General features: G+C 36.5%; 26 non-coding genes and 1 pseudogene across 26 annotated transcripts; all 27 read right to left on the bottom strand.

Moving 5' to 3' along the window:
* LOC120787037 lies at window positions 1-58 on the bottom strand (annotated as a pseudogene; the record flags this gene model as incomplete).
* Window positions 59-859: 801 nt separating this feature from the next.
* On the bottom strand, window positions 860-974 carry LOC120787033. Its single transcript, XR_005706846.1, has one exon. It is a non-coding gene; the product is annotated as a U5 spliceosomal RNA (small nuclear RNA).
* A 775-nt stretch (window positions 975-1,749) lies between these two features.
* Window positions 1,750-1,864, bottom strand: LOC120787032. The gene has a single exon (XR_005706845.1). It is a non-coding gene; the product is annotated as a U5 spliceosomal RNA (small nuclear RNA).
* An 823-nt stretch (window positions 1,865-2,687) lies between these two features.
* On the bottom strand, window positions 2,688-2,802 carry LOC120787023. The gene has a single exon (XR_005706836.1). It is a non-coding gene; the product is annotated as a U5 spliceosomal RNA (small nuclear RNA).
* Window positions 2,803-3,614: 812 nt separating this feature from the next.
* LOC120787025 lies at window positions 3,615-3,730 on the bottom strand. The gene has a single exon (XR_005706838.1). It is a non-coding gene; the product is annotated as a U5 spliceosomal RNA (small nuclear RNA).
* An 825-nt stretch (window positions 3,731-4,555) lies between these two features.
* Window positions 4,556-4,670, bottom strand: LOC120787034. Its single transcript, XR_005706847.1, has one exon. It is a non-coding gene; the product is annotated as a U5 spliceosomal RNA (small nuclear RNA).
* A 791-nt stretch (window positions 4,671-5,461) lies between these two features.
* LOC120787027 lies at window positions 5,462-5,577 on the bottom strand. Its single transcript, XR_005706840.1, has one exon. It is a non-coding gene; the product is annotated as a U5 spliceosomal RNA (small nuclear RNA).
* An 808-nt stretch (window positions 5,578-6,385) lies between these two features.
* LOC120787028 lies at window positions 6,386-6,499 on the bottom strand. The gene has a single exon (XR_005706841.1). It is a non-coding gene; the product is annotated as a U5 spliceosomal RNA (small nuclear RNA).
* An 811-nt stretch (window positions 6,500-7,310) lies between these two features.
* Window positions 7,311-7,425, bottom strand: LOC120787022. Its single transcript, XR_005706835.1, has one exon. It is a non-coding gene; the product is annotated as a U5 spliceosomal RNA (small nuclear RNA).
* Window positions 7,426-8,243: 818 nt separating this feature from the next.
* LOC120787036 lies at window positions 8,244-8,359 on the bottom strand. The gene has a single exon (XR_005706849.1). It is a non-coding gene; the product is annotated as a U5 spliceosomal RNA (small nuclear RNA).
* Window positions 8,360-9,156: 797 nt separating this feature from the next.
* On the bottom strand, window positions 9,157-9,271 carry LOC120787021. Its single transcript, XR_005706834.1, has one exon. It is a non-coding gene; the product is annotated as a U5 spliceosomal RNA (small nuclear RNA).
* An 812-nt stretch (window positions 9,272-10,083) lies between these two features.
* On the bottom strand, window positions 10,084-10,199 carry LOC120787031. The gene has a single exon (XR_005706844.1). It is a non-coding gene; the product is annotated as a U5 spliceosomal RNA (small nuclear RNA).
* Window positions 10,200-11,025: 826 nt separating this feature from the next.
* On the bottom strand, window positions 11,026-11,140 carry LOC120787020. Its single transcript, XR_005706833.1, has one exon. It is a non-coding gene; the product is annotated as a U5 spliceosomal RNA (small nuclear RNA).
* Window positions 11,141-11,946: 806 nt separating this feature from the next.
* On the bottom strand, window positions 11,947-12,064 carry LOC120787030. The gene has a single exon (XR_005706843.1). It is a non-coding gene; the product is annotated as a U5 spliceosomal RNA (small nuclear RNA).
* Window positions 12,065-12,855: 791 nt separating this feature from the next.
* LOC120787019 lies at window positions 12,856-12,970 on the bottom strand. Its single transcript, XR_005706832.1, has one exon. It is a non-coding gene; the product is annotated as a U5 spliceosomal RNA (small nuclear RNA).
* An 807-nt stretch (window positions 12,971-13,777) lies between these two features.
* On the bottom strand, window positions 13,778-13,892 carry LOC120787018. Its single transcript, XR_005706831.1, has one exon. It is a non-coding gene; the product is annotated as a U5 spliceosomal RNA (small nuclear RNA).
* A 789-nt stretch (window positions 13,893-14,681) lies between these two features.
* Window positions 14,682-14,796, bottom strand: LOC120787017. Its single transcript, XR_005706830.1, has one exon. It is a non-coding gene; the product is annotated as a U5 spliceosomal RNA (small nuclear RNA).
* Window positions 14,797-15,605: 809 nt separating this feature from the next.
* On the bottom strand, window positions 15,606-15,720 carry LOC120787029. Its single transcript, XR_005706842.1, has one exon. It is a non-coding gene; the product is annotated as a U5 spliceosomal RNA (small nuclear RNA).
* An 809-nt stretch (window positions 15,721-16,529) lies between these two features.
* LOC120787016 lies at window positions 16,530-16,644 on the bottom strand. The gene has a single exon (XR_005706829.1). It is a non-coding gene; the product is annotated as a U5 spliceosomal RNA (small nuclear RNA).
* Window positions 16,645-17,447: 803 nt separating this feature from the next.
* On the bottom strand, window positions 17,448-17,562 carry LOC120787015. Its single transcript, XR_005706828.1, has one exon. It is a non-coding gene; the product is annotated as a U5 spliceosomal RNA (small nuclear RNA).
* An 801-nt stretch (window positions 17,563-18,363) lies between these two features.
* LOC120787014 lies at window positions 18,364-18,478 on the bottom strand. The gene has a single exon (XR_005706827.1). It is a non-coding gene; the product is annotated as a U5 spliceosomal RNA (small nuclear RNA).
* An 801-nt stretch (window positions 18,479-19,279) lies between these two features.
* Window positions 19,280-19,394, bottom strand: LOC120787039. The gene has a single exon (XR_005706851.1). It is a non-coding gene; the product is annotated as a U5 spliceosomal RNA (small nuclear RNA).
* A 795-nt stretch (window positions 19,395-20,189) lies between these two features.
* On the bottom strand, window positions 20,190-20,304 carry LOC120787026. The gene has a single exon (XR_005706839.1). It is a non-coding gene; the product is annotated as a U5 spliceosomal RNA (small nuclear RNA).
* Window positions 20,305-21,117: 813 nt separating this feature from the next.
* On the bottom strand, window positions 21,118-21,232 carry LOC120787038. The gene has a single exon (XR_005706850.1). It is a non-coding gene; the product is annotated as a U5 spliceosomal RNA (small nuclear RNA).
* Window positions 21,233-22,044: 812 nt separating this feature from the next.
* Window positions 22,045-22,159, bottom strand: LOC120787035. Its single transcript, XR_005706848.1, has one exon. It is a non-coding gene; the product is annotated as a U5 spliceosomal RNA (small nuclear RNA).
* Window positions 22,160-22,972: 813 nt separating this feature from the next.
* On the bottom strand, window positions 22,973-23,087 carry LOC120787024. Its single transcript, XR_005706837.1, has one exon. It is a non-coding gene; the product is annotated as a U5 spliceosomal RNA (small nuclear RNA).
* An 810-nt stretch (window positions 23,088-23,897) lies between these two features.
* LOC120787013 lies at window positions 23,898-24,012 on the bottom strand. Its single transcript, XR_005706826.1, has one exon. It is a non-coding gene; the product is annotated as a U5 spliceosomal RNA (small nuclear RNA).
* Window positions 24,013-28,000: the final 3,988 nt, after the last annotated feature.

The following is a 28,000-nucleotide window of genomic DNA, read 5'->3' as shown; positions in this document are numbered from 1 at the left end:
ACGGAAATCTTTAGTAAAAGTCTAAAGATTTATACGATTTGAAAAGAAACAAGAGCGATATAACCTCAAAAACCCTCAGGAGGCCCTCCACTTTAGCGAGGCCACGTACGTCACTGCTGGTGTACTGTGAATAATCACTAAATAATACATAATAAAACAAAGACATAACTCGTATTGTCAACGTAGCAAGTGCTGATGAATGTAAACTTTACACCGGTTAACTGCGACACTTGAAACCTCTACGTACAGGCTACATAGTAACATTTATTCTGTTTCACGGTGTGACGCAAGGCATCATGGGCTGCTTCTTTTTTCTTTTTAAGGGTCTGGTTTTTGTTTTAGCCATTTTCTTCTGTAAAGTCTGTAAATTTAACCGGATTGAAACCTCATGCGGCCACCTCAAAAGTCACCAAGAAAACTTCATATTATTTGTATTAAAATAAATTATATGACTTATAATTTGACGGACTCCTCCCTCTCTCTGTATCACTCCCTCTCTCTGCATCACTCTCTCTCTGTATCACTCTCACACACACGCACAAAATGCTACAAACTAATAGGCAGAACAACGACCCCTTGTGGTAAGAGCCGCTGTAAACAGAACACACATAAGTACTACTGAAGAGTTTTTAAAAAGCACATTATCTATTAATGAATAACGTATATTACTTAAAAAAGAAGAAATTGTAGGAAAACTTTGATAATGTGAGCAAAACAGAAGCAGCAACATGAATCAATATCATTTGTAGTTATCCTCCAAATACAAACAAGTTAAAGTAAAGCTACTATACGAGTCTGTTAACTGTCTTTAGCCTTGAGAATATTTGACAAAATATTTTTATTTTTAACACCATAGACAAGCCCCGCATTTAAGCAGAGCATCAAAAAATTGAGTTAAACTCTTGTTGTTCCTCTCCACGGAAATCTTTAGTAAAAGCGAAAAGATTTATACGATTTGAAAAGAAACAAGAGCGATATAACCTCAAAAACCCTCAGGAGGCCCTCCACTTTAGCGAGGCCACGTACGTCACTGCTGGTGTACTGTGAATAATCACTAAATAATACATAATAAAACAAAGACATAACTCGTATTGTCAACGTAGCAAGTGCTGATGAATGTAAACTTTACACCGGTTAACTGCGACACTTGAAACCTCTACGTACAGGCTACATAGTAACATTTATTCTGTTTCACGGTGTGACGCAAGGCATCATGGGCTGCTTCTTTTTTTCTTTTTTAAGGGTCTGGTTTTTTGTTTTAGCCGTTTTCGTTCGGTAAAGTCTGTAAATTTAACCCGGATTGAAACCTCATGCGGCCACCTCAAAATTCATTATTTGTATTAAAATAAATTATATGACTTATAATTTGAAGGACTCCCTCCCTCTCTCTGCATCACTCTCTCTCTCTGTATCACTCTCACACACACACGCACAAAATGCTACAAACTAATAGGCAGAACAACGACCCCTTGTGGTAAGAGCCGCTGTAAACAGACCACACATAAGTACTACTGAAGAGTTTTTTAAAAAGCACATTATCTATTAATGAATAACGTATATTACTTAAAAAGAATTTGTAGGAAAACTTTGATAATGTGAGCAAAACAGAAGCAGCAACATGAATCAATATCATTTGTAGTTATCCTCCAAATGCAAACAAGTTAAAGTAAAGCTACTATACAAGTCTTTTAACTGTCTTTAGCCTTCAGAATATTTGACAAAATATTTTTATTTTTAACACCATAGACAAGCCCCGCATTTAAGCAGAGCATCAAAAAATTGAGTTAAACTCTTGTTGTTCCTCTCCACGGAAATCTTTAGTAAAAGCGAAAAGATTTATACGATTTGAAAAGAAACAAGAGCGATATAACCTCAAAAACCCTCAGGAGGCCCTCCACTTTAGCGAGGCCACGTCGTCACTGCTGGTGTACTGTGAATAATCACTAAATAATACATAATAAAACAAAGACATAACTCGTATTGTCAACGTAGCAAGTGCTGATGAATGTAAACTTTACACCGGTTAACTGCGACACTTGAAACCTCTACGTACAGGCTACATAGTAACATTTATTCTGTTTCACGGTGTGACGCAAGGCATGATGGGAGTGAAGGGCCTGCTTCTTTTTTTCTTTTTTAAGGGTCTGGTTTTTTGTTTTAGCCATTTTTCTTCTGTAAAGTCTGTAAATTTAACCCGGATTGAAACCTCATGCGGCCACCTCAAAAGTCACCAAGGAAAACTTCATATTATTTGTATTAAAATAAATTATATGACTTATAATTTGACGGACTCCCTCCCTCTCTCTGTATCACTCCCTCTCTCTGCATCACTCTCTCTCTCTGTATCACTCTCACACACACACGCACAAAATGCTACAAACTAATAGGCAGAACAACGACCCCTTGTGGTAAGAGCCGCTGTAAACAGAACACACATAAGTACTACTGAAGAGTTTTTTAAAAAGCACATTATCTATTAATGAATAACGTATATTACTTAAAAAAGAAGAAATTGTAGGAAAACTTTGATAATGTGAGCAAAACAGAAGCAGCAACATGAATCAATATCATTTGTAGTTATCCTCCAAATACAAACAAGTTAAAGTAAAGCTACTATACGAGTCTGTTAACTGTCTTTAGCCTTCGGAATATTTGACAAAATATTTTTATTTTTAACACCATAGACAAGCCCCGCATTTAAGCAGAGCATCAAAAAATTGAGTTAAACTCTTGTTGTTCCTCTCCACGGAAATCTTTAGTAAAAGGCGAAAGATTTATACGATTTGAAAAGAAACAAGAGCGATATAACCTCAAAAACCCTCAGGAGGCCCTCCACTTTAGCGAGGCCACGTACGTCACTGCTGGTGTACTGTGAATAATCACTAAATAATACATAATAAAACAAAGACATAACTCGTATTGTCAACGTAGCAAGTGCTGATGAATGTAAACTTTACACCGGTTAACTGCGACACTTGAAACCTCTACGTACAGGCTACATAGTAACATTTATTCTGTTTCACGGTGTGACGCAAGGCATCATGGGCTGCTTCTTTTTTTCTTTTTTAAGGGTCTGGTTTTTTGTTTTAGCCATTTTTCTTCTGTAAAGTCTGTAAATTTAACCCGGATTGAAACCTCATGCGGCCACCTCAAAAGTCACCAAGGAAAACTTCATATTATTTGTATTAAAATAAATTATATGACTTATAATTTGACGGACTCCCTCCCTCTCTCTCTGTATCACTCCCTCTCTCTGCATCACTCTCTCTCTCTGTATCACTCTCACACACACACGCACAAAATGCTACAAACTAATAGGCAGAACAACGACCCCTTGTGGTAAGAGCCGCTGTAAACAGACCACACATAAGTACTACAGAAGAGTTTTTAAAAAAGCACATTATCTATTAATGAATAACGTATATTACTTAAAAAGAATTTGTAGGAAAACTTTGATAATGTGAGCAAAACAGAAGCAGCAACATGAATCAATATCATTTGTAGTTATCCTCCAAATACAAACAAGTTAAAGTAAAGCTACTATACAAGTCTTTTAACTGCCTTTAGCCTTGAGAATATTTGACAAAATATTTTTATTTATAACACCATAGACAAGCCCCGCATTTAAGCAGAGCATCAAAAAATTGAGTTAAACTCTTGTTGTTCCTCTCCACGGAAATCTTTAGTAAAAGGCGAAAGATTTATACGATTTGAAAAAGAAACAAGAGCGATATAACCTCAAAAACCCTCAGGAGGCCCTCCACTTTAGCGAGGCCACGTCGTCACTGCTGGTGTACTGTGAATAATCACTAAATAATACATAATAAAACAAAGACATAACTCGTATTGTCAGCGTAGCAAGTGCTGATGAATGTAAACTTTACACGGTTAACTGCGACACTTGAAACCTCTACGTACAGGCTACATAGTAACATTTATTCTGTTTCACGGTGTGACGCAAGGCATGATGGGAGTGAAGGGCTGCTTCTTTTTTCTTTTTAAGGGTCTGGTTTTTTGTTTTAGCCATTTTTGTTCTGTAAAGTCTGTAAATTTAACCCGGATTGAAACCTCATGCGGCCACCTCAAAAGTCACCAAGGAAAACTTCATATTATTTGTATTAAAATAAATTATATGACTTATAATTTGACGGACTCCCTCCTCTCTCTGTATCACTCCTCTCTCTGCATCACTCTCTCTCTGTATCACTCTCACACACACACACACACACACACACGCACAAAATGCTACAAACTAATAGGCAGAACAACGACCCCTTGTGGTAAGAGCCGCTGTAAACAGACCACACATAAGTACTACTGAAGAGTTTTTTAAAAAGCACATTATCTATTAATGAATAACGTATATTACTTAAAAAGAATTTGTAGGAAAACTTTGATAATGTGAGCAAAACAGAAGCAGCAACATGAATCAATATCATTTGTAGTTATCCTCCAAATACAAACAAGTTAAAGTAAAGCTACTATACAAGTCTTTTAACTGCCTTTAGCCTTGAGAATATTTGACAAAATATTTTTATTTATAACACCATAGACAAGCCCCGCATTTAAGCAGAGCATCAAAAAATTGAGTTAAACTCTTGTCGTTCCTCTCCACGAAATCTTTAGTAAAAGGCGAAAGATTTATACGATTTGAAAAAGAAACAAGAGCGATATAACCTCAAAAACCCTCAGGAGGCCCTCCACTTTAGCGAGGCCACGTCGTCACTGCTGGTTTACTGTTTATAATCACTAAATATTACATAATTAAACAAAGACATAACTTCGTATTGTCAACGTAGCAAGTGCTGATGAATGTAAACTTTACACGGTTAACTGCGACACTTGAAACCTCTCATTACAGGCTACATAGTAACATTTATTCTGTTTCACGGTGTGACGCAAGGCATCATGGGCTGCTTCTTTTTTTCTTTTTTAAGGGTCTGGTTTTTTGTTTTAGCCATTTTTCTTCTGTAAAGTCTGTAAATTTAACCCGGATTGAAACCTCATGCGGCCACCTCAAAAGTCACCAAGGAAAACTTCATATTATTTGTATTAAAATAAATTATATGACTTATAATTTGAAGGACTCCCTCCCTCTCTCTGCATCACTCTCTCTCTCTGTATCACTCTCACACACACACGCACAAAATGCTACAAACTAATAGGCAGAACAACGACCCCTTGTGGTAAGAGCCGCTGTAAACAGACCACACATAAGTACTACTGAAGAGTTTTTTAAAAAGCACATTATCTATTAATGAATAACGTATATTACTTAAAAAGAATTTGTAGGAAAACTTTGATAATGTGAGCAAAACAGAAGCAGCAACATGAATCAATATCATTTGTAGTTATCCTCCAAATGCAAACAAGTTAAAGTAAAGCTACTATACAAGTCTTTTAACTGTCTTTAGCCTTCAGAATATTTGACAAAATATTTTTATTTTTAACACCATAGACAAGCCCCGCATTTAAGCAGAGCATCAAAAAATTGAGTTAAACTCTTGTTGTTCCTCTCCACGGAAATCTTTAGTAAAAGGCGAAAGATTTATACGATTTTGAAAAGAAACAAGAGCGATATGACCTCAAAAACCCTCAGGAGGCCCTCCACTTTAGCGAGGCCACGTACGTCACTGCTGGTGTACTGTGAATAATCACTAAATAATACATAATAAAACAAAGACATAACTCGTATTGTCAACGTAGCAAGTGCTGATGAATGTAAACTTTACACCGGTTAACTGCGACACTTGAAACCTCTACGTACAGGCTACATAGTAACATTTATTCTGTTTCACGGTGTGACGCAAGGCATCATGGGCTGCTTCTTTTTTTCTTTTTTAAGGGTCTGGTTTTTTGTTTTAGCCATTTTTCTTCTGTAAAGTCTGTAAATTTAACCCGGATTGAAACCTCATGCGGCCACCTCAAAAGTCACCAAGGAAAACTTCATATTATTTGTATTAAAATAAATTATATGACTTATAATTTGACGGACTCCCTCCCTCTCTCTGTATCACTCCCTCTCTCTGCATCACTCTCTCTCTCTGTATCACTCTCACACACACGCACAAAATGCTACAAACTAATAGGCAGAACAACGACCCCTTGTGGTAAGAGCCGCTGTAAACAGAACACACATAAGTACTACTGAAGAGTTTTTTAAAAAGCACATTATCTATTAATGAATAACGTATATTACTTAAAAAGAATTTGTAGGAAAACTTTGATAATGTGAGCAAAACAGAAGCAGCAACATGAATCAATATCATTTGTAGTTATCCTCCAAATACAAACAAGTTAAAGTAAAGCTACTATACAAGTCTTTTAACTGCCTTTAGCCTTGAGAATATTTGACAAAATATTTTTATTTATAACACCATAGACAAGCCCGCATTTAAGCAGAGCATCAAAAATTGAGTTAAACTCTTGTTGTTCCTCTCCACGGAAATCTTTAGTAAAAGGCGAAAGATTTATACGATTTGAAAAAGAAACAAGAGCGATATAACCTCAAAAACCCTCAGGAGGCCCTCCACTTTAGCGAGGCCACGTCGTCACTGCTGGTGTACTGTGAATAATCACTAAATAATACATAATAAAACAAAGACATAACTTCGTATTGTCAGCGTAGCAAGTGCTGATGAATGTAAACTTTACACGGTTAACTGCGACACTTGAAACCTCTACGTACAGGCTACATAGTAACATTTATTCTGTTTCACGGTGTGACGCAAGGCATCATGGGCTGCTTTTTTTTTCTTTTTAAGGGTCTGGTTTTTTGTTTTAGCCGTTTTCGATCTGTAAAGTCTGTAAATTTAACCCGGATTGAAACCTCATGCGGCCACCTCAAAAGTCACCAAGGAAAACTTCATATTATTTGTATTAAAATAAATTATATGACTTATAATTTGACGGACTCCCTCCCTCTCTCTGTATCACTCCCTCTCTCTGCATCACTCTCTCTCTCTGTATCACTCTCACACACACACGCACAAAATGCTACAAACTAATAGGCAGAACAACGACCCCTTGTGGTAAGAGCCGCTGTAAACAGACCACACATAAGTACTACTGAAGAGTTTTTTAAAAAGCACATTATCTATTAATGAATAACGTATATTACTTAAAAAAGAAGAAATTGTAGGAAAACTTTGATAATGTGAGCAAAACAGAAGCAGCAACATGAATCAATATCATTTGTAGTTATCCTCCAAAAACAAACAAGTTAAAGTAAAGCTACTATACAAGTCTTTTAACTGTCTTTAGCCTTGAGAATATTTGACAAAATATTTTTATTTTTAACACCATAGACAAGCCCCGCATTTAAGCAGAGCATCAAAAAATTGAGTTAAACTCTTGTTGTTCCTCTCCACGGAAATCTTTAGTAAAAGGCGAAAGATTTATACGATTTGAAAAGAAACAAGAGCGATATAACCTCAAAAACCCTCAGGAGGCCCTCCACTTTAGCGAGGCCACGTACGTCACTGCTGGTGTACTGTGAATAATCACTAAATAATACATAATAAAACAAAGACATAACTCGTATTGTCAACGTAGCAAGTGCTGATGAATGTAAACTTTACACCGGTTAACTGCGACACTTGAAACCTCTACGTACAGGCTACATAGTAACATTTATTCTGTTTCACGGTGTGACGCAAGGCATCATGGGCTGCTTCTTTTTTTCTTTTTTAAGGGTCTGGTTTTTTGTTTTAGCCATTTTTCTTCTGTAAAGTCTGTAAATTTAACCCGGATTGAAACCTCATGCGGCCACCTCAAAAGTCACCAAGGAAAACTTCATATTATTTGTATTAAAATAAATTATATGACTTATAATTTAACGGACTCCCTTCCTCTCTCTGTATCACTCCCTCTCTCTGCATCACTCTCTCTCTCTGTATCACTCTCACACACACACACACACACGCACAAAATGCTACAAACTAATAGGCAGAACAACGACCCCTTGTGGTAAGAGCCGCTGTAAACAGACCACACATAAGTACTACAGAAGAGTTTTTAAAAAAGCACATTATCTATTAATGAATAACGTATATTACTTAAAAAGACTTTGTAGGAAAACTTTGATAATGTGAGCAAAACAGAAGCAGCAACATGACTCAATATCATTTGTAGTTATCCTCCAAATACGAACAAGTTAAAGTAAAGCTAATATACAAGTCTTTTAACTGTCTTTAGCCTTGAGAATATTTGACAAAATATTTTTATTTTTAACACCATAGACAAGCCCCGCATTTAAGCAGAGCATCAAAAAATTGAGTTAAACTCTTGTTGTTCCTCTCCACGGAAATCTTTAGTAAAAGCGAAAAGATTTATACGATTTGAAAAAGAAACAAGAGCGATATAACCTCAAAAACCCTCAGGAGGCCCTCCACTTTAGCGAGGCCACGTACGTCACTGCTGGTGTAATGTGAATAATCACTAAATAATACATAATAAAACAAAGACATAACTCGTGTTGTCAACGTAGCAAGTGCTGATGAATGTAAACTTTACACCGGTTAACTGCGACACTTGAAACCTCTACGTACAGGCTACATAGTAACATTTATTCTGTTTCACGGTGTGACGCAAGGCATCATGGGCTGCTTCTTTTTTCTTTTTTAAGGGTCTGGTTTTTTGTTTTAGCCATTTTTCTTCTGTAAAGTCTGTAAATTTAACCCGGATTGAAACCTCATGCGGCCACCTCAAAATTCATTATTTGTATTGAAATAAATTATATGACTTATAATTTGAAGGACTCCCTCCCTCTCTCTGTATCACTCCCTCTCTCTGCATCACTCTCTCTCTCTGTATCACTCTCACACACACACACGCACAAAATGCTACAAACTAATAGGCAGAACAACGACCCCTTGTGGTAAGAGCCGCTGTAAACAGACCACACATAAGTACTACTGAAGAGTTTTTAAAAAGCACATTATCTATTAATGAATAACGTATATTACTTAAAAAAGAAGAAATTGTAGGAAAACTTTGATAATGTGAGCAAAACAGAAGCAGCAACATGACTCAATATCATTTGTAGTTATCCTCCAAATACGAACAAGTTAAAGTAAAGCTAATATACAAGTCTTTTAACTGTCTTCAGCCTTGAGAATATTGGACAAAATATTTTTATTTTTAACACCATAGACAAGCCCCGCATTTAAGCAGAGCATCAAAAAATTGAGTTAAACTCTTGTTGTTCCTCTCCACGGAAATCTTTAGTAAAAGGCGAAAGATTTATACGATTTGAAAAGAAACAAGAGCGATATGACCTCAAAAACCCTCAGGAGGCCCTCCACTTTAGCGAGGCCACGTACGTCACTGCTGGTGTACTGTGAATAATCACTAAATAATACATAATAAAACAAAGACATAACTCGTATTGTCAACGTAGCAAGTGCTGATGAATGTAAACTTTACACCGGTTAACTGCGACACTTGAAACCTCTACGTACAGGCTACATAGTAACATTTATTCTGTTTCACGGTGTGACGCAAGGCATCATGGGCTGCTTCTTTTTTTCTTTTTTAAGGGTCTGGTTTTTTGTTTTAGCCATTTTTCTTCTGTAAAGTCTGTAAATTTAACCCGGATTGAAACCTCATGCGGCCACCTCAAAAGTCACCAAGGAAAACTTCATATTATTTGTATTAAAATAAATTATATGACTTATAATTTGACGGACTCCCTCTCTCTCTGTATCACTCCCTCTCTCTGCATCACTCTCTCTCTCTGTATCACTCTCACACACACACGCACAAAATGCTACAAACTAATAGGCAGAACAACGACCCCTTGTGGTAAGAGCCGCTGTAAACAGAACACACATAAGTACTACTGAAGAGTTTTTTAAAAAGCACATTATCTATTAATGAATAACGTATATTACTTAAAAAAGAAGAAATTGTAGGAAAACTTTGATAATGTGAGCAAAACAGAAGCAGCAACATGAATCAATATCATTTGTAGTTATCCTCCAAATGCAAACAAGTTAAAGTAAAGCTACTATACAAGTCTTTTAACTGTCTTTAGCCTTCAGAATATTTGACAAAATATTTTTATTTTTAACACCATAGACAAGCCCCGCATTTAAGCAGAGCATCAAAAAATTGAGTTAAACTCTTGTTGTTCCTCTCCACGGAAATCTTTAGTAAAAGGCGAAAAGATTTATACGATTTGAAAAGAAACAAGAGCGATATAACCTCAAAAACCCTCAGGAGGCCCTCCACTTTAGCGAGGCCACGTACGTCACTGCTGGTGTACTGTGAATAATCACTAAATAATACATAATAAAACAAAGACATAACTCGTATTGTCAACGTAGCAAGTGCTGATGAATGTAAACTTTACACCGGTTAACTGCGACACTTGAAACCTCTACGTACAGGCTACATAGTAACATTTATTCTGTTTCACGGTGTGACGCAAGGCATGATGGGAGTGAAGGGCCTGCTTCTTTTTTTCTTTTTTAAGGGTCTGGTTTTTTGTTTTAGCCATTTTTCTTCTGTAAAGTCTGTAAATTTAACCCGGATTGAAACCTCATGCGGCCACCTCAAAAGTCACCAAGGAAAACTTCATATTATTTGTATTAAAATAAATTATATGACTTATAATTTGACGGACTCCCTCCCTCTCTCTGTATCACTCCCTCTCTCTGCATCACTCTCTCTCTCTGTATCACTCTCACACACACACACGCACAAAATGCTACAAACTAATAGGCAGAACAACGACCCCTTGTGGTAAGAGCCGCTGTAAACAGAACACACATAAGTACTACTGAAGAGTTTTTTAAAAAGCACATTATCTATTAATGAATAACGTATATTACTTAAAAAAGAAGAAATTGTAGGAAAACTTTGATAATGTGAGCAAAACAGAAGCAGCAACATGAATCAATATCATTTGTAGTTATCCTCCAATAACAAACAAGTTAAAGTAAAGCTACTATACGAGTCTGTTAACTGTCTTTAGCCTTCGGAATATTTGACAAAATATTTTTATTTTTAACACCATAGACAAGCCCCGCATTTAAGCAGAGCATCAAAAAATTGAGTTAAACTCTTGTTGTTCCTCTCCACGGAAATCTTTAGTAAAAGGCGAAAGATTTATACGATTTGAAAAGAAACAAGAGCGATATAACCTCAAAAACCCTCAGGAGGCCCTCCACTTTAGCGAGGCCACGTACGTCACTGCTGGTGTACTGTGAATAATCACTAAATAATACATAATAAAACAAAGACATAACTCGTATTGTCAACGTAGCAAGTGCTGATGAATGTAAACTTTACACCGGTTAACTGCGACACTTGAAACCTCTACGTACAGGCTACATAGTAACATTTATTCTGTTTCACGGTGTGACGCAAGGCATCATGGGCTGCTTCTTTTTTTCTTTTTTAAGGGTCTGGTTTTTTGTTTTAGCCATTTTTCTTCTGTAAAGTCTGTAAATTTAACCCGGATTGAAACCTCATGCGGCCACCTCAAAAGTCACCAAGGATTATTTGTATTAAAATAAATTATATGACTTATAATTTGACGGACTCCCTCCCTCTCTCTGTATCACTCCCTCTCTCTGCATCACTCTCTCTCTGTATCACTCTCACACACACACACACGCACAAAATGCTACAAACTAATAGGCAGAACAACGACCCCTTGTGGTAAGAGCCGCTGTAAACAGAACACACATAAGTACTACTGAAGAGTTTTTTAAAAAGCACATTATCTATTAATGAATAACGTATATTACTTAAAAAAGAAGAATTTGTAGGAAAACTTTGATAATGTGAGCAAAACAGAAGCAGCAACATGAATCAATATCATTTGTAGTTATCCTCCAAATGCAAACAAGTTAAAGTAAAGCTACTATACAAGTCTTTTAACTGTCTTTAGCCTTCAGAATATTTGACAAAATATTTTTATTTTTAACACCATAGACAAGCCCGCAAGATTTAAGCAGAGCATCAAAAAATTGAGTTAAACTCTTGTTGTTCCTCTCCACGGAAATCTTTAGTAAAAGGCGAAAGATTTATACGATTTGAAAAGAAACAAGAGCGATATAACCTCAAAAACCCTCAGGAGGCCCTCCACTTTAGCGAGGCCACGTACGTCACTGCTGGTGTACTGTGAATAATCACTAAATAATACATAATAAAACAAAGACATAACTCGTATTGTCAACGTAGCAAGTGCTGATGAATGTAAACTTTACACCGGTTAACTGCGACACTTGAAACCTCTACGTACAGGCTACATAGTAACATTTATTCTGTTTCACGGTGTGACGCAAGGCATCATGGGCTGCTTCTTTTTTTCTTTTTTAAGGGTCTGGTTTTTTGTTTTAGCCATTTTTCTTCTGTAAAGTCTGTAAATTTAACCCGGATTGAAACCTCATGCGGCCACCTCAAAAGTCACCAAGGAAAACTTCATATTATTTGTATTAAAATAAATTATATGACTTATAATTTGACGGACTCCCTCCCTCTCTCTGTATCACTCCCTCTCTCTGCATCACTCTCACACACACACGCACAAAATGCTACAAACTAATACGCAGAACAACGACCCCTTGTGGTAAGAGCCGCTGTAAACAGAACACACATAAGTACTACTGAAGAGTTTTTTAAAAAGCACATTATCTATTAATGAATAACGTATATTACTTAAAAAAGAAGAAATTGTAGGAAAACTTTGATAATGTGAGCAAAACAGAAGCAGCAACATGAATCAATATCATTTTTAGTTATCCTCCAAAAACAAGTTAAAGTAAAGCTACTATACGAGTCTGTTAACTGTCTTTAGCCTTCGGAATATTTAACAAAATATTTTTATTTTTAACACCATAGACAAGCCCCGCATTTAAGCAGAGCATCAAAAAATTGAGTTAAACTCTTGTTGTTCCTCTCCACGGAAATCTTTAGTAAAAGGCGAAAGATTTATACGATTTGAAAAGAAACAAGAGCGATATAACCTCAAAAACCCTCAGGAGGCCCTCCACTTTAGCGAGGCCACGTACGTCACTGCTGGTGTACTGTGAATAATCACTAAATAATACATAATAAAACAAAGACATAACTCGTATTGTCAACGTAGCAAGTGCTGATGAATGTAAACTTTACACCGGTTAACTGCGACACTTGAAACCTCTACGTACAGGCTACATAGTAACATTTATTCTGTTTCACGGTGTGACGCAAGGCATCATGGGCTGCTTCTTTTTTTCTTTTTTAAGGGTCTGGTTTTTGTTTTAGCCATTTTTCTTCTGTAAAGTCTGTAAATTTAACCCGATTGAAACCTCATGCCACCTCAAAAGTCACCAAGGAAAACTTCATATTATTTGTATTAAAATAAATTATATGACTTATAATTTGACGGACTCCCTCCCTCTCTCTGTATCACTCCCTCTCTCTGCATCACTCTCTCTCTCTGTATCACTCTCACACACACACGCACAAAATGCTACAAACTAATAGGCAGAACAACGACCCCTTGTGGTAAGAGCCGCTGTAAAAAGAACACACATAAGTACTACTGAAGAGTTTTTTAAAAAGCACATTATCTATTAATGAATAACGATATTACTTAAAAAGAAGAAATTGTAGGAAAACTTTGATAATGTGAGCAAAACAGAAGCAGCAACATGAATCAATATCATTTGTAGTTATCCTCCAAATACAAACAAGTTAAAGTAAAGCTAATATACAAGTCTTTTAACTGTCTTTAGCCTTGAGAATATTTGACAAAATATTTTTATTTTTAACACCATAGACAAGCCCCGCATTTAAGCAGAGCATCAAAAAATTGAGTTAAACTCTTGTTGTTCCTCTCCACGGAAATCTTTAGTAAAAGGCGAAAGATTTATACGATTTGAAAAGAAACAAGAGCGATATAACCTCAAAAACCCTCAGGAGGCCCTCCACTTTAGCGAGGCCACGTACGTCACTGCTGGTGTACTGTGAATAATCACTAAATAATACATAATAAAACAAAGACATAACTCAGATTGTCAACGTAGCAAGTGCTGATGAATGTAAACTTTACACTGGTTAACTGCGACACTTGAAACCTCTACGTACAGGCTACATAGTAACATTTATTCTGTCTCACGGTGTGACGCAAGGCATCATGGGCTGCTTCTTTTTTTCTTTTTTAAGGGTCTGGTTTTTTGTTTTAGCCGTTTTCGTTCTGTAAAGTCTGTAAATTTAACCCGGATTGAAACCTCATGCCACCTCAAAAGTCACCAAGGAAAACTTCATATTATTTGTATTAAAATAAATTATATGACTTATAATTTGACGGACTCCCTCCCTTTCTCTGTATAACTCCCTCTCTCTGCATCACTCTCACACACACACGCACAAAATGCTACAAACTAATACGCAGAACAACGACCCCTTGTGGTAAGAGCCACTGTAAACAGACCACACATAAGTACTACTGAAGAGTTTTTTAAAAAGCACATTATCTATTAATGAATAACGTATATTACTTAAAAGGAATTTGTAGGAAAACTTTGATAATGTGAGCAAAACAGAAGCAGCAACATGAATCAATATCATTTGTAGTTATCCTCCAAATACAAACAAGTTAAAGTAAAGCTACTATACAAGTCTTTTAACTGTCTTTAGCCTTGAGAATATTTGACAAAATATTTTTATTTATAACACCATAGACAAGCCCCGCATTTAAGCAGAGCATCAAAAAATTGAGTTAAACTCTTGTTGTTCCTCTCCACGGAAATCTTTAGTAAAAGGCGAAAGATTTATACGATTTGAAAAGAAACAAGAGCGATATAACCTCAAAAACCCTCAGGAGGCCCTCCACTTTAGCGAGGCCACGTACGTCACTGCTGGTGTACTGTGAATAATCACTAAATAATACATAATAAAACAAAGACATAACTCAGATTGTCAACGAGTAGCAAGTGCTGATGAATGTAAACTTTACACCGTTAACAAGTACACTTGAAACCTCTACGCACAGGCTACATAGTAACATTTATTCTGTTTCACGGTGTGACGCAAGGCATCATGGGCTGCTTCTTTTTTTCTTTTTTTAGGGTCTGGTTTTTTGTTTTAGCCATTTTTCTTCTGTAAAGTCTGTAAATTTAACCCGGATTGAAACCTCATGCGGCCACCTCAAAAGTCACCAAGGAAAACTTCATATTATTTGTATTAAAATAAATTATATGACTTATAATTTGACGGACTCCCTCCCTCTCTCTGTATCACTCCTCTCTCTGCATCACTCTCTCTCTGTATCACTCTCACACACACACGCACAAAATGCTACAAACTAATAGGCAGAACAACGACCCTTGTGGTAAGAGCCGCTGTAAACAGAACACACATAAGTACTACTGAAGAGTTTTTTAAAAGCACATTATCTATTAATGAATAACGTATATTACTTAAAAAGAAGAAATTGTAGGAAAACTTTGATAATGTGAGCAAAACAGAAGCAGCAACATGACTCAATATCATTTGTAGTTATCCTCCAAATACGAACAAGTTAAAGTAAAGCTACTATACGAGTCTGTTAACTGTCTTTAGCCTTGAGAATATTTGACAAAATATTTTTATTTTTAACACCATAGACAAGCCCCGCATTTAAGCAGAGCATCAAAAAATTGAGTTAAACTCTTGTTGTTCCTCTCCACGGAAATCTTTAGTAAAAGCCGAAAGATTTATACGATTTGAAAAGAAACAAGAGCGATATAACCTCAAAACCCTCAGGAGGCCCTCCACTTTAGCGAGGCCACGTACGTCACTGCTGGTGTACTGTGAATAATCACTAAATAATACATAATAAAACAAAGACATAACTCGTATTGTCAACGTAGCAAGTGCTGATGAATGTAAACTTTACACCGGTTAACTGCGACACTTGAAACCTCTACGTACAGGCTACATAGTAACATTTATTCTGTTTCACGGTGTGACGCAAGGCATCATGGGCTGCTTTTTTTCTTTTTTAAGGGTCTGGTTTTTTGTTTTAGCCGTTTTTGTTGTGTAAAGTCTGTAAATTTAACCCGGATTGAAACCTCATGCGGCCACCTCAAAAGTCACCAAGGAAAACTTCATATTATTTGTATTAAAATAAATTATATGACTTATAATTTGACGGACTCCCTCCCTCTCTCTGTATCACTCCCTCTCTCTGCATCACTCTCTCTCTCTGTATCACTCTCACACACACACGCACAAAATGCTACAAACTAATAGGCAGAACAACGACCCCTTGTGGTAAGAGCCGCTGTAAACAGAACACACATAAGTACTACTGAAGAGTTTTTAAAAAGCACATTATCTATTAATGAATAACGTATATTACTTAAAAAAGAAGAATTTGTAGGAAAACTTTGATAATGTGAGCAAAACAGAAGCAGCAACATGAATCAATATCATTTGTAGTTATCCTCCAAATGCAAACAAGTTAAAGTAAAGCTACTATACAAGTCTTTTAACTGTCTTTAGCCTTCAGAATATTTGACAAAATATTTTTATTTTTAACACCATAGACAAGCCCCGCATTTAAGCAGAGCATCAAAAAATTGAGTTAAACTCTTGTTGTTCCTCTCCACGGAAATCTTTAGTAAAAGGCGAAAGATTTATACGATTTGAAAAGAAACAAGAGCGATATAACCTCAAAAACCCTCAGGAGGCCCTCCACTTTAGCGAGGCCACGTACGTCACTGCTGGTGTACTGTGAATAATCACTAAATAATACATAATAAAACAAAGACATAACTCGTATTGTCAACGAAAAGTGCTGATGAATGTAAACTTTACACCGTTAACTGCGACACTTGAAACCTCTACGCACAGGCTACATAGTAACATTTATTCTGTTTCACGGTGTGACGCAAGGCATCATGGGCTGCTTTTTTTTCTTTTTTAAGGGTCTGGTTTTTGTTTTAGCCATTTTTCTTCTGTAAAGTCTGTAAATTTAACCCGGATTGAAACCTCATGCGCCACCTCAAAAGTCACCAAGGAAAACTTCATATTATTTGTATTAAAATAAATTATATGACTTATAATTTGACGGACTCCCTCCCTCTCTCTGTATCACTCCCTCTCTCTGCATCACTCTCTCTCTGTATCACTCTCACACACACACGCACAAAATGCTACAAACTAATAGGCAGAACAACGACCCCTTGTGGTAAGAGCCGCTGTAAACAGACCACACATAAGTACTACTGAAGAGTTTTTTAAAAAGCACATTATCTATTAATGAATAACGATATTACTTAAAAAGAAGAAATTGTAGGAAAACTTTGATAATGTGAGCAAAACAGAAGCAGCAACATGAATCAATATCATTTGTAGTTATCCTCCAAATACGAACAAGTTAAAGTAAAGCTAATATACAAGTCTTTTAACTGTCTTCAGCCTTGAGAATATTGGACAAAATATTTTTATTTTTAACACCATAGACAAGCCCCGCATTTAAGCAGAGCATCAAAAAATTGAGTTAAACTCTTGTTGTTCCTCTCCACGGAAATCTTTAGTAAAAGGCGAAAGATTTATACGATTTGAAAAGAAACAAGAGCGATATGACCTCAAAAACCCTCAGGAGGCCCTCCACTTTAGCGAGGCCACGTACGTCACTGCTGGTGTACTGTGAATAATCACTAAATAATACATAATAAAACAAAGACATAACTCGTATTGTCAACGTAGCAAGTGCTGATGAATGTAAACTTTACACCGGTTAATCAAGTACACTTGAAACCTCTACGACAGGCTACATAGTAACATTTATTCTGTTTCACGGTGACGCAAGGCATCATGGGCTGCTTTTTTTTCTTTTTTAAGGGTCTGGTTTTTGTTTTAGCCATTTTTCTTCTGTAAAGTCTGTAAATTTAACCCGGATTGAAACCTCATGCGCCACCTCAAAAGTCACCAGGAAAACTTCATATTATTTGTATTAAAATAAATTATATGACTTATAATTTAACGGACTCCCTTCCTCTCTCTGTATCACTCCCTCTCTCTGCATCACTCTCTCTCTGTATCACTCTCACACATACACGCACAAAATGCTACAAACTAATAGGCAGAACAACGACCCCTTGTGGTAAGAGCCGCTGTAAACAGACCACACATAAGTACTACTGAAGAGTTTTTTAAAAAGCACATTATCTATTAATGAATAACGTATATTACTTAAAAAGACTTTGTAGGAAAACTTTGATAATGTGAGCAAAACAGAAGCAGCAACATGACTCAATATCATTTGTAGTTATCCTCCAAATACGAACAAGTTAAAGTAAAGCTAATATACAAGTCTTTTAACTGTCTTTAGCCTTGAGAATATTTGACAAAATATTTTTATTTTTAACACCATAGACAAGCCCCGCATTTAAGCAGAGCATCAAAAAATTGAGTTAAACTCTTGTTGTTCCTCTCCACGGAAATCTTTAGTAAAAGGCGAAAGATTTATACGATTTGAAAAGAAACAAGAGCGATATAACCTCAAAAACCCTCAGGAGGCCCTCCACTTTAGCGAGGCCACGTACGTCACTGCTGGTGTAATGTGAATAATCACTAAATAATACATAATAAAACAAAGACATAACTCGTGTTGTCAACGTAGCAAGTGCTGATGAATGTAAACTTTACACGGTTAACTGCGACACTTGAAACCTCTACGCACAGGCTACATAGTAACATTTATTCTGTTTCACGGTGTGACGCAAGGCATCATGGGCTGCTTCTTTTTTCTTTTTTAAGGGTCTGGTTTTTGTTTTAGCCATTTTTCTTCTGTAAAGTCTGTAAATTTAACCGGATTGAAACCTCATGCGGCCACCTCAAAAGTCACCAAGGAAAACTTCATATTATTTGTATTAAAATAAATTATATGACTTATAATTTGACGGACTCCTCCTCTCTCTGTATCACTCCTCTCTGCATCACTCTCTCTCTCTGTATCACTCACACACACACGCACAAAATGCTACAAACTAATAGGCAGAACAACGACCCCTTGTGGTAAGAGCCGCTGTAAACAGAACACACATAAGTACTACTGAAGAGTTTTTAAAAAGCACATTATCTATTAATGAATAACGTATATTACTTAAAAAAGAAGAAATTGTAGGAAAACTTTGATAATGTGAGCAAAACAGAAGCAGCAACATGAATCAATATCATTTGTAGTTATCCTCCAAATGCAAACAAGTTAAAGTAAAGCTACTATACAATCTTTTAACTGTCTTTAGCCTTGAGAATATTTGACAAAATATTTTTATTTTTAACACCATAGACAAGCCCCGCATTTAAGCAGAGCATCAAAAAATTGAGTTAAACTCTTGTTGTTCCTCTCCACGGAAATCTTTAGTAAAAGGCGAAAGATTTATACGATTTGAAAAGAAACAAGAGCGATATAACCTCAAAAACCCTCAGGAGGCCCTCCACTTTAGCGAGGCCACGTACGTCACTGCTGGTGTACTGTGAATAATCACTAAATAATACATAATAAAACAAAGACATAACTCGTATTGTCAACGTAGCAAGTGCTGATGAATGTAAACTTTACACCGGTTAACTGCGACACTTGAAACCTCTACGTACAGGCTACATAGTAACATTTATTCTGTTTCACGGTGTGACGCAAGGCATCATGGGCTGCTTCTTTTTTTCTTTTTTAAGGGTCTGGTTTTTTGTTTTAGCCATTTTTCTTCTGTAAAGTCTGTAAATTTAACCCGGATTGAAACCTCATGCGCCACCTCAAAAGTCACCAAGGAAAACTTCATATTATTTGTATTAAAATAAATTATATGACTTATAATTTGACGGACTCCCTCCCTCTCTCTGTATAACTCTCTCTCTCTGCATCACTCTCACACACACACGCACAAAATGCTACAAACTAATACGCAGAACAACGACCCCTTGTGGTAAGAGCCGCTGTAAACAGAACACACATAAGTACTACTGAAGAGTTTTTTAAAAAGCACATTATCTATTAATGAATAACGTATATTACTTAAAAAAGAAGAAATTGTAGGAAAACTTTGATAATGTGAGCAAAACAGAAGCAGCAACATGAATCAATATCATTTGTAGTTATCCTCCAAAAACAAACAAGTTAAAGTAAAGCTACTATACGAGTCTGTTAACTGTCTTTAGCCTTCGGAATATTTGACAAAATATTTTTATTTTTAACACCATAGACAAGCCCCGCATTTAAGCAGAGCATCAAAAAATTGAGTTAAACTCTTGTTGTTCCTCTCCACGGAAATCTTTAGTAAAAGGCTAAAGATTTATACGATTTGAAAAGAAACAAGAGCGATATAACCTCAAAAACCCTCAGGAGGCCCTCCACTTTAGCGAGGCCACGTACGTCACTGCTGGTGTACTGTGAATAATCACTAAATAATACATAATAAAACAAAGACATAACTCGTATTGTCAACGTAGCAAGTGCTGATGAATGTAAACTTTACACCGGTTAACTGCGACACTTGAAACCTCTACGTACAGGCTACATAGTAACATTTATTCTGTTTCACGGTGTGACGCAAGGCATCATGGGCTGCTTCTTTTTTTCTTTTTTAAGGGTCTGGTTTTTTGTTTTAGCCATTTTTCTTCTGTAAAGTCTGTAAATTTAACCCGGATTGAAACCTCATGCGGCCACCTCAAAAGTCACCAAGGAAAACTTCATATTATTTGTATTAAAATAAATTATATGACTTATAATTTGACGGACTCCCTCCCTCTCTCTGTATCACTCCCTCTCTCTGCATCACTCTCTCTCTCTGTATCACTCTCACACACACACGCACAAAATGCTACAAACTAATAGGCAGAACAACGACCCCTTGTGGTAAGAGCCGCTGTAAACAGAACACACATAAGTACTACTGAAGAGTTTTTAAAAAAGCACATTATCTATTAATGAATAACGATATTACTTAAAAAAGAAGAAATTGTAGGAAAACTTTGATAATGTGAGCAAAACAGAAGCAGCAACATGAATCAATATCATTTGTAGTTATCCTCCAAAAACAAACAAGTTAAAGTAAAGCTACTATACGAGTCTGTTAACTGTCTTTAGCCTTCGGAATATTTGACAAAATATTTTTATTTTTAACACCATAGACAAGCCCCGCATTTAAGCAGAGCATCAAAAAATTGAGTTAAACTCTTGTTGTTCCTCTCCACGGAAATCTTTAGTAAAAGGCGAAAGATTTATACGATTTGAAAAGAAACAAGAGCGATATAACCTCAAAAACCCTCAGGAGGCCCTCCACTTTAGCGAGGCCACGTACGTCACTGCTGGTGTACTGTGAATAATCACTAAATAATACATAATAAAACAAAGACATAACTCGTATTGTCAACGTAGCAAGTGCTGATGAATGTAAACTTTACACCGGTTAACTGCGACACTTGAAACCTCTACGTACAGGCTACATAGTAACATTTATTCTGTTTCACGGTGTGACGCAAGGCATCATGGGGTGCTTCTTTTTTTTTTTTAAGGGTCTGGTTTTTTGTTTTAGCCGTTTTCGATCTGTAAAGTCTGTAAATTTAACCCGGATTGAAACCTCATGCGACCACCTCAAAAGTCACCAAGGAAAACTTCATATTATTTGTATTAAAATAAATTATATGACTTATAATTTGACGGACTCCCTCCCTCTCTCTGTATCACTCCCTCTCTCTGCATCACTCTCTCTCTCTGTATCACTCTCACACACACACGCACAAAATGCTACAAACTAATAGGCAGAACAACGACCCCTTGTGGTAAGAGCCGCTGTAAACAGAACACACATAAGTACTACTGAAGAGTTTTTTAAAAAGCACATTATCTATTAATGAATAACGTATATTACTTAAAAAAGAAGAAATTGTAGGAAAACTTTGATAATGTGAGCAAAACAGAAGCAGCAACATGAATCAATATCATTTGTAGTTATCCTCCAAATACAAACAAGTTAAAGTAAAGCTACTATACAAGTCTTTTAACTGTCTTTAGCCTTGAGAATATTTGACAAAATATTTTTATTTATAACACCATAGACAAGCCCCGCATTTAAGCAGAGCATCAAAAAATTGAGTTAAACTCTTGTTGTTCCTCTCCACGGAAATCTTTAGTAAAAGGCGAAAGATTTATACGATTTGAAAAGAAACAAGAGCGATATAACCTCAAAAACCCTCAGGAGGCCCTCCACTTTAGCGAGGCCACGTACGTCACTGCTGGTGTACTGTGAATAATCACTAAATAATACATAATAAAACAAAGACATAACTCGTATTGTCAACGTAGCAAGTGCTGATGAATGTAAACTTTACACCGGTTAACTGCGACACTTGAAACCTCTACGTACAGGCTACATAGTAACATTTATTCTGTTTCACGGTGTGACGCAAGGCATCATGGGCTGCTTCTTTTTTTCTTTTTAAGGGTCTGGTTTTTTGTTTTAGCCATTTTTCTTCTGTAAAGTCTGTAAATTTATCCCGGATTGAAACCTCATGCGGCCACCTCAAAAGTCACCAAGGAAAACTTCATATTATTTGTATTAAAATAAATTATATGACTTATAATTTGACGGACTCCCTCCCTCTCTCTGTATCACTCCCTCTCTCTGCATCACTCTCTCTCTCTGTATCACTCTCACACACACACGCACAAAATGCTACAAACTAATAGGCAGAACAACGACCCCTTGTGGTAAGAGCCGCTGTAAAAAGAACACACATAAGTACTACTGAAGAGTTTTTTAAAAAGCACATTATCTATTAATGAATAACGTATATTACTTAAAAAAGAAGAAATTGTAGGAAAACTTTGATAATGTGAGCAAAACAGAAGCAGCAACATGAATCAATATCATTTGTAGTTATCCTCCAAATACAAACAAGTTAAAGTAAAGCTAATATACAAGTCTTTTAACTGTCTTTAGCCTTGAGAATATTGGACAAAATATTTTTATTTTTAACACCATAGACAAGCCCCGCATTTAAGCAGAGCATCAAAAAATTGAGTTAAACTCTTGTTGTTCCTCTCCACGGAAATCTTTAGTAAAAGGCGAAAGATTTATACGATTTGAAAAGAAACAAGAGCGATATAACCTCAAAAACCCTCAGGAGGCCCTCCACTTTAGCGAGGCCACGTACGTCACTGCTGGTGTACTGTTAATAATCACTAAATAATACATAATAAAACAAAGACATAACTCGTATTGTCAACGTAGCAAGTGCTGATGAATGTAAACTTTACACCGGTTAACTGCGACACTTGAAACCTCTACGTACAGGCTACATAGTAACATTTATTCTGTTTCACGGTGTGACGCAAGGCATCATGGGCTGCTTCTTTTTTTCTTTTTTAAGGGTCTGGTTTTTTGTTTTAGTCGTTTTTGTTCTGTCAAGTCTTTAAATTTAACCTGGATTGAAACCTCATGCGGCCACCTCAAAAGTCACCAAGGAAAACTTCATATTATTTGTATTAAAATAAATTATATGACTTATAATTTGACGGACTCCCTCCCTCTCTCTGTATCACTCCCTCTCTCTGCATCACTCTCTCTCTCTGTATCACTCTCACACACACACGCACAAAATGCTACAAACTAATAGGCAGAACAACGACCCCTTGTGGTAAGAGCCGCTGTAAACAGAACACACATAAGTACTACTGAAGAGTTTTTTAAAAAGCACATTATCTATTAATGAATAACGTATATTACTTAAAAAGACTTTGTAGGAAAACTTTGATAATGTGAGCAAAACAGAAGCAGCAACATGACTCAATATCATTTGTAGTTATCCTCCAAATACGAACAAGTTAAAGTAAAGCTAATATACAAGTCTTTTAACTGTCTTCAGCCTTGAGAATATTGGACAAAATATTTTTATTTTTAACACCATAGACAAGCCCCGCATTTAAGCAGAGCATCAAAAAATTGAGTTAAACTCTTGTTGTTCCTCTCCACGGAAATCTTTAGTAAAAGGCGAAAGATTTATACGATTTGAAAAGAAACAAGAGCGATATAACCTCAAAAACCCTCAGGAGGCCCTCCACTTTAGCGAGGCCACGTACGTCACTGCTGGTGTACTGTGAATAATCACTAAATAATACATAATAAAACAAAGACATAACTCGTATTGTCAACGTAGCAAGTGCTGATGAATGTAAACTTTACACCGGTTAACTGCGACACTTGAAACCTCTACGTACAGGCTACATAGTAACATTTATTCTGTTTCACGGTGTGACGCAAGGCATGATGGGAGTGAAGGGCCTGCTTCTTTTTTTCTTTTTTAAGGGTCTGGTTTTTTGTTTTAGCCGTTTTTCTTCTGTAAAGTCTGTAAATTTAACCCGGATTGAAACCTCATGCGGCCACCTCAAAATTCACCGAGGAAAACGTAATATTATATGTATTAAAATAAAATATATGAGTCATAATGTGATGGACTTCCTCGCTCTCTCTATATCACTTTCTCTCTTCCTCTCTCTCACACACACACGCACAAAATGCTACAAACTAATGCGCAGAACAACGACTCCTGCTGGTAAGAGCCGCTGTAAACAGACCACAAATAACTACTATTGAAGAGCTTTATCACTGGCCCAAAGAAAAACAAGAAATAGTAACAAGTAGCGGTGTTGGAGCCTCCGACACGAGTTTATAACATAGCCACAGCTTCTCCAAACATAAATGCTGACATCACATAAGAGACAGTGGTGGATGGAGCAGTCATATCCTTCTCTGAAGTAAAAGTTGTGATACCACACAGTCCCATTACTCCAGTACAAGCAACAGTCCTGCACTGGCAGTGTGACTTATGTAGAAAGTATAATCAGGAAAATGTACTCAATGCCAAAAAGAAAGGCCCCCGTTACTGTTAATCACTATATATTATGTCATTAGATGACTATCACTATGCATTCATGTAACAGTCGGATTTTACTGTTGTAGTTCGTTGAGATGGAGCTAATTTTTAACTATTAATTAAACAATGAATCAATAACAACAATTAATCACTTGACTGTTTGGTTTGTCAGGAAATAGTGAGAAATCCCTGTCACATTTTCTCACCCGTAATTCCCATGTGATGCCCCCTGTCTGCTCTCTTTAGAAGCCACATCAAGGCAATTACAAGACCAGCCCACTATCACCTCAAGAACATATCGAGGATTAACGGACTTATGTCTCAGCAGTATTTTGAAAAAACTGTCTAAGCATTAATCTTCAGTCAACTCGACTACTGTAGTGGCGGGTTTACAGGTCCCTCTAACAAAAATCGATCAGACAGCCGCGGCCGATTGAGAACGCTGCTGCTCGAGTCCTCACTAAGACCATGGAAGTGGATCATATCGCTCCAGTTCTCGGTTCTCACTTCTTAGCTCAATTACTTTATGAATTAAAAAAACAAAACAAAAAAAACGCATATCCAGCCATTGAATGTTATAAGTTTCCCTTTAATTAAAAGCTGACTACTAAATGACACAACTTTGTAAACAAAACAAAAAAACTAACAAACAAAAACATATTTCAACAATTTCTAATCAAATCATTCAATCCTTTCATTCTTCTCTTACACTTCAGCCTTAATTCCAAAACACACGGCTGTGACTACACCTTAAATTCTTTCCACATTAATCCCATAAAGAAGGATGTTGACTTTTGTAAAATAAATTAGCGGAATTAAAAAGAAGCACAGGAAGGAAAAAAAAGGAAGCACAGAATCATATGGAAAAATATTTTTAATGGGAGGCTTAGTTACCCTGAGTCCGGACCTGCAACAGGGAAGAAATGTCGAAAGAAATGTCAACATATCAGCAGCAGTCTTAGCCTCTATTGCCTCACTGTTTAAATAGAAATGACTAATATTCTGTGGTTTCAAATGTGAGGATTTGTCACACAGTATGTGGACGTTGAATTGGTCGCACAAAACAGGCAAACTGCGGGCATCAGCATGGGCCAAGAAATTATGAATGCCAAGAAAAATCAAACAATGAAGCACAAACCACTCCCAATGCATTAAATACATCAGATACTACCGACTGAGGTTTTGAGGTTTTGGAAAACATAAATAAGCCTAACCTGGTCCCATATCACCACACAGTTCCGCCAAAGTGGAGTAAGTAAGACACTATATACCAGTTATATATCAATACCAGTTTTTCTTTTAATCAGCTGACCTTTGGCTTGTTGTTTTCCATTCCCTGCCAGCACAGGACTGAAAAAAAAAGAACGTACAAGCCAGATCAAGTCCCCTTTGTATCACAGGCCTAGTCTTGACAGAGGCTACATTGTCTCACAGGGTTTGAGTCATATCTGTGGCAAACCTACCCTATCTAGTTTTTCACCATTCTCAGTGTATCAGTGTGGCTTCAGCTTTTCTGTCCCTGTTTCTGAGTCTGCTCTTTGATATAGTTTTATTATTTTACTGTCGTGTAGTTTTTTCCACGTTTTCATCTCCAGGATGTAGTCGTGGTTACTGTAGAAAACAATGTTGGTTTTAATATTTCTCTCCGCGTAGTAGTTGGAGTATTTCTTGTGGTCCTCAGTTATGAATCCATATGCATTCACCTGAGGACAGGGAGAGTAAGGAAATAATATATGAATAAAACACAATTCATAAACCTGCCGAATAAATATAGTCTGCACATACCTGTGGAGCCACAAGTTGTTGTTTTTATGCTCCGCTTTTTATATGGATTAAACAAACAATATGTCACATGGTAATACATACAGCATTTAACAGACAGATATGAGATTGGTGTCCATCTTCTCCTCTAACTCAAAGCAAGAAAGTGAATAAGTGCAGTTCCCAAAATGTCAAACTATTCCTGTCAGAATTGATAAGATATATCACGAGTTAATGTCTGCATTTTGTACTGCGCACTTTATGTTTATAGAGGTGTAAATACCTGTAGATGGCATGTGGACGAGTTCAAATAATATTAACTTACTATGTCACAGGTGTGCAGAGCCAGGAAGAGAGTAAATGCCCCATTGGTTGGTCTGACTATCGCCCAGAACGAAGCATTCAAGTTAGGGGACAGTAAGAACCTGTGGGTAATTATAAAGAGCCAAATGAAGACACACATCCATTAAAAAAATTGTATCCATGAGAAAAGACAGAGTACAGCCCCTAAAGTGACCATAAAGTTGAGACTTCTTTATTGAAGTTAGTAAATGATATGAGAATTTGTCCTCGTTCTGTTTAAGCACTGCTTTCGATACAGGTGATCATGGCAATTTTAATCAATAGACGTGAGAAATGGATGGGTTTTATCTACTGTACTTGTCAGGTTTAAAATTCTTAAGAAAAAAAACAGAAAGACAGGAGCTGCAAGTCGAAGTTTGTCTGTCTGGCTAAACAAATCAAGGCCCAGGTTCGGGAACTGGAAGTGTTTCGCCATTTTAACAAGATCACAAAAAATGATTTCATCTGATAAACATTGGCAAAGTTAGACCATTTTTGTTCCAGATTACGGCTGACACGAATATGCAGGCTTTTATTACAAGTCGCTTAGATTTCTGCAATTCTCTTTTTATCTATTTACCTAAAAAGTATTTAAGAGCTGATTCAGAACACTGCAGCTAGGATTTTGATTCATACAGAAACGGACCATTACCTACCACTGGTTGCTTTTAGAATAGACTTTTAAGTCCATTTTCTTGTTTGTACAGCCCCACATAACCTAACACCTTTCTATATCAGCTACTGCTTTTCATTCTGTCTTCCAACAAGACGTCTACGATCTTGTACTGCCTGTCTTTTAGAAGTTCCCAATGATTCCAACAAGAAATCTGATGAATCTGCTTTGAGCAGACCTGTCTTTTTAATCTGGCTTTAAATATGGGATTCCGTGTCAGATTTTAAGTCTTTATTTTTGCTATTTGAATAATTTTTTTGCCATTGGTTTTGTTGTTGTATATAGTTTTTAATGTTATTATTACTTGTTTCTATTGTTTATTATCATTTTCTTTTTGTTCAACATTATTTTTATCCTTTTTTGGTT

The sequence above is a fragment of the Xiphias gladius genome, unplaced genomic scaffold (genome assembly GCF_016859285.1).
Source record: "Xiphias gladius isolate SHS-SW01 ecotype Sanya breed wild unplaced genomic scaffold, ASM1685928v1 HiC_scaffold_1005, whole genome shotgun sequence".
NCBI classification, from domain to species: Eukaryota; Metazoa; Chordata; class Actinopteri; order Istiophoriformes; family Xiphiidae; genus Xiphias; species Xiphias gladius.
The sequence above is the reverse complement of the archived record's forward strand: the minus strand, read 5'-3'. Positions and strand labels throughout refer to the sequence as shown.